Here is a 5,806-nt window from a genome sequence, read left to right on the forward strand (position 1 = left end):
GACTTTGTCATGTTCAAACAGGAAGGTCACAAACTGATGAAACAAACTTGGAAAACATGGCTGTCTAAAACATCATTGCAGATCCATATCAAAAGTACACAAAAGTACATTTGGCCATACATGTATACGTGTATTTTTGCAGTATATTAAGCTGAAATATACTCTGTAATGGAGGCCAGTACACTGATGTTGTTGTAGCTCCATGCAGCTGCCACTAGATGTCACTCTTTACAGTAAATGTAGACCGGTAGGTCCACAGGTGAGCAGACAATACATCTGAGTCAGTTGGGAGGTGGATGGTGTTGCTGAAGAGAACACGTACGTCCAAAAAAAGCTTCCTTGTAGAGAAATAAAAGAGAAAAGTCAATTTTACGACAGTTTCAGAGGTAAATATGTGTTTTTATGTAGATAACCGTGTTCCGTATCAGTGTAATCAGTTACTTATCTCAATAAAGTCATTGCTGTATATTTTTAAATACAGTTTCCATTTTAATTCAAATTCCACTTGGTTAGTGTTCGTGTTGGTTTATAATGTGTTTCATGTTCTTGAAGCACTTTTTTGGTTTTGTGATATTTTTTTTTCTCCCAAAATGTAATCAAACTCTGTTACAAGTATTTTAGTATATTCTATTTTATTTAACCAAACCAACTTTTTGTTAAACATCCTCTTAATTCAAAGAGACGGAACAACATCATTCCACAGGGCAATTTTAGATGCAACAAATAAAAACGGACTCATTTCTAATATTGAATAAATATTAAATATAATAGATTAAAACCGCCCAGAACGTCATCGGTACCATCGACTGAGCATCAGTGATATTGGTGACATGAGGTGCCTGCGAAGAGTTCAAAGGATATTAAAAGACAAAACACGCAGACACAAGCTGTTCATCTGCTGCCGTCTAGAAGAGATACAGAAGAATCAGCTGTCGAACCACCAGACTTCAGAACAGCTTCTTTCCTCTGACTGTGAGACTCTTTAACTCATCCTCCATATCAAATATAGCATTCGTTATGTAGCAAAATAGAACTGCAATCTGCATTTATTTGTTCTACCATGTTGTACAATGACAATAAAATAACCTTGTAACTTTGAAAACGGTTGTTTTGCTAAGTCTTTAGTTTGCATAAAGGACCACACACTACTAAACATATAAATAATAGTAATAATAATAATAATCATAGAAAAATCAATAGCATCTAAAATTAAAATTTGAAAAACATACAAAAGAAAATAGAAAATAAATCATTTCACGAGCAGTGATGATATTCTCTGTGGTTCGTATTCCATTAATGTACATTAAATGAATGGTATGGAATATTGATCCTACTGTAATTTACTATATTCAGGTTAGGGTGTTACGTTAAGTTGGATAGTGTTTTTATTTTTACCCAACAAGAGACGCTGAGTCATCTCACTGCAACATGTAACACATTCATTCAGACTAAATGAACTAAATGAAGGACAGAAGGGTTTTACCCAATTCAAAGGCATGCTGGGAAGTATGCTAATTGACCAGTTATTGACCATTGAATTGCATCTAATTAATCACATTCTAAGGATGAGTATATTGATGCTATAATTAGAATGACCTGCTCAAAGATGACTATACTTATACATCAGCGGCAACAGACAAAAGAAACTTAAAGTAAAAATGTTGTGCAACTGTAATAAGATCCAGCAGCTACAGTCCGCTGCGTGATTTCCGCGTTAACTTCCCGTAGCTGACTGTTTCACATCTCCTCTATTAAAATACCTTAAGGAAGTGACCGGCCCCTGTGGAGGTCCTTGTAGTTCAGTAATGATGAGATCACGTCGGTAAATCTGTTCACACTGTGAACTTGTGCTGTTTTTACAGCTGAGGAGATCTTTTGTTCTTTGAAACACAATAACAGGAAGAACCGACAGCGGTCTGTAGATCGGTACATCAAAACAAGCCTGTGACCTTTACTCGGCTGCAGAGCACTGGGATGACTCAGCTTATTTTTAATAATAGTCACATTCTATTCTTTTTAAAGGTATTAGTTAAATGATGATTATATTGATGCTATAATTAGAATGACCTTCTCAAAGATGACTATAATTATTAAAGTTGCACACCCACGTTTATGTGTTTACTATCCACCGCCGGTTTATAAAACGGTTTTACATGTCACGTGGGTGACCGTGGCTAAGTGGAGAGCAGGGCCGGCCTGCAATCAGATGATCGGCAGTTCGATCCCCGGCTCCGCTAGTCGCATGTCGATGTGTCCTTGAGCATTGCTCCCGTAGCTGTGTATAGATGGATACTGAGTGCTAAATGACTGTAATGGACACAAAGCACAGACTTCTGTCCTGAAAAATGTGCACAGAAATGTATAAAATCTGAATTTGTGGGTTTTTATGAATGCTTACACATTCCTGCAGAACATCTGTGTTTGGGGGTAACAGATATCCAGATGGACCTTGAGTTCAGGGGATTTCATGTTTGGTGCATCATTGAAGACTCCATTTTGTTTGACGGCTGGTAGAGAGGACAAACAAGAAGAAGTTGGCCTGATGCTATAATCTGCATATTTCTGTCAAAGGTAGTGACGAGATCAACACCGTCACCTCCTTACAGCTATAAGCAGACACAGTCTGTGCAACCAATCAGGACTGAAGAACATTTGTTGACGCTGGGTGTGTAAAGGTGTGTCAACCCGTCTGCATCTTCACACACAGATAATAGAGTCAAGGTGTTGTCTGTTCTTTACCACCGCAGTCTCGTGCTGGATCTCACGCCTCTGCCCCGGGCAACTTATATCCTTTCGCTCTCGTGTCACTGGTGGTATACGTCACTTCTGTTCCACCGGCACACCAAAAGAGCCAGTTACTCCTCGTCAACTGTCAATCGACATTCCCCAGCAACCGCTGACAAGTTTTTACTGGTACTGGTACTGGCTGCTGCGTTAAATTTAGACATGAGCTGGTTACTCACCTGACAGCTCCGGATGTGTCCCCGAGGCAACTGCTCTGACCGCACACCACACAAAACAACCAACCAACCAACGCACCCGTTGCTTTACCTATCCAGCGACACTCCACACAAGTCAAAAATAACACACTAGAGCAGTGGTCCCCAACCCCCGGGCCGCGGGTCATTTGGTACCGGGCCGCACAGAAAGAATAAATAACTTTTTTTCATTTGATTGATTATCAGAGTCGGAAAGATATATATTTTTTTAAATGACCGGATTCTCTCCCAATTACATGCGTCTGTCCCTCTTGACACATGTCAAGACGCTTGTCACGTGATACGTTACCGCACAAATTAAGCCCACAAGCTAACATTAGCGAAAATGAGTAGAAAACAAATGTCTTTGGAGAGCTTCTTTGCTAATAGGGGAAAAGGCCCACTGAGGAGACAGAAGAAGAGCCTTCAACTTCAAAGAAAAAGAAAGCTTCATTCAACAGACGGTATCAGGAGTCCTACTTAAAATACGAGTTTATCCCGACAGGTAATTCTCATGCGCCAAACCCGCTCTGCGTAATATGTGGCGATAGCCAGCAAATGAGGCAATGAAGCCTTCAAAACTGCTTCGGCACAAGCAGACCAAGCACCCTGCATTAAAAGACGAGCCTTTGGAGTTTTTTGAAAGAAAAAGATGTGAACACGAAGGACAGAAGCAATTACTGAGGGCCACCACATCAACAAATGCGAGTGCACTGAGAGCATCATAGTGGCTAACCGTATTGCTAAGGCTAAGAACCCATTTACTATTGGTGAAGAATTGATCCTGCCCGCCGCTATGGACATTTGCGGTGAACTCCTGGAGAGGATGCAGTTAAAATAGCGCAGGTGCCTCTTTCGGCTAGCACCGTCACTCGGCGTATTGAGGACATTGAGACACAATTGTTGGAGAGGATTGAGAAGTCACCGTGGTACGCAATCCAGGTTGACAAGTCTACTGATATTGAAAACAAGGCAATATTACTTGTTTATGTGCGATATCTGTATCAGGAGGATGTGCATGAGGATATGTTGTGTGCACTATTGTTGCCAACCAACACCACAGCCGCAGAACTATTCAAGTCTCTGAATGACATATCAGGAAAACTGAATTGGTCCTTTTGTGTCGGCGTATGAACGGACGGAGCTGCTGCCATGACTGGACGGCTGTCTGGTTTAACTGCTCGGATTAAGGAGGTTGCACCTGAATGTGAGTCTACGCACTGTGTCACTCACAGGGAAATGCTGGCAAGCCGAAAAAATGTCACCTGAACTGAACAGCGTATTGAATGATGTGGTTAAAGTTATTAACCACATTAAAGTACATGCCCTCAACTCCCGTCTGTTCGAGCAGCTGTGTGAGGAGATGGACGCAAAGCACAAAGGCCTTCTCTTACACACAGAAATACGATGGCTAACTAGAGGGAGATCGCTGGCCAGAGTGTTTGAGTTACGAGAGCCCCTGCAGAGATTTCTTTCAGAAAAAAAGTCACCACCGCAGCACATTTCAGTGACGAGGAATGGGTTGCAAAACTCACTTACTTGTGCGACATATTCAACCTGCTCAATGAACTCAATCTGTCACTTCAGGGGAAAACGACAACCGTCTTCAAATTGGCAGATAAAGTAGCTGCATTCAAAGCCAAACTGGAATTGTGGGGTCGGCGAGTGGACAGAGGGATATTTGACATGTTTTAAACATTAGCAGGGATTTTGGAAGAGACTGAGCCTGGGCCTTCATTCTCCCAGCTGGTGCACGATCACCTGTCTTTGCTTTTAAAAGAGTTCGATCGTTACTTCCCAACCACAAAAGACCCACGAACTGCGAAGGAATGGATCCGCGACCCATTTGTGAACAAACCAGGTGAATCGAGCTTATCCGTGCCAGAGGAAGATCAGCTGCTGGAGATTGAAAATGACGGCGGCCTTAAAAGTACGTTTGGGACCTCAACTCTGCCGGTGTTTGGATGGAAATCAAGGCTGAATATCCTGAGGTCGCCACAAAAGCACTGACAACCCTGCTTCCATCTCCAACCTCCTATCGCTGTGAAGCTGGATTTTCTGCAGTAACCATAATCAAGACAAAATGACGGAGTAGACTGGACATACGCAACAGACTTCGGTGTCATTGTCTCCCGTTACCCCCAGATGGGACCGTCTCGTGGCAGAGAAACAAGCTCAGGGCTCCACTGATTCAGCGTCATGGTGAGTTGTATTTTTTATGCATTTTATATTTGTTTTCACGCCGGTCGTGAAGTCAGTCATTTCAGCAGTGTAAGCGAGTGTCTGCGTGGAAAGTGTGTATGCAGTGTTGTATGTGTAGAAACAAACCAAAACCAAAATGGGCGTCTCAGGAAGAAGAGAGAGAGCCACTGAGAACCCAGAGGGTTTTTATTCAGGGGGCACCGGCACACAGGCCCAGTGTTGTTCATGGCCTCATGTTTCCACTCTGCCTGACGATCCTCTGCCACACCCACCTCCACACCTGCAAGGAAAGCAGCCAACCAACCAGGCAACAGACAGGGCACAGAGGGTCGTCACGATGGTGAATGCCCTCCAAAGGTGACGGTCCTGGCGATGACATGTATGGAAGAAAAGATGACCAAACACTGAATCTTTGGAGTTTAGTGTGCAGTCATCTTTTATCCAGTACCCAGCAGGCCTCTGCTCTAATTAACCACATGTCACTGTTGCTCCGTGGGCCGATGCCTCTGACTGGTTATATGACGCCTGGCATGTCAAGAGCTACTTAACGTGCAGTGTGGCTCCATCTAGCATCCTCTGCTCGCTCCTATAACACAACGATTCTTATTCTATGCACACACAAGAGC

The sequence above is a fragment of the Anarhichas minor genome, unplaced genomic scaffold (assembly GCF_050575085.1).
Source record: "Anarhichas minor isolate MPS153535 unplaced genomic scaffold, ASM5057508v1 ptg000094l, whole genome shotgun sequence".
NCBI classification, from domain to species: Eukaryota; Metazoa; Chordata; class Actinopteri; order Perciformes; family Anarhichadidae; genus Anarhichas; species Anarhichas minor.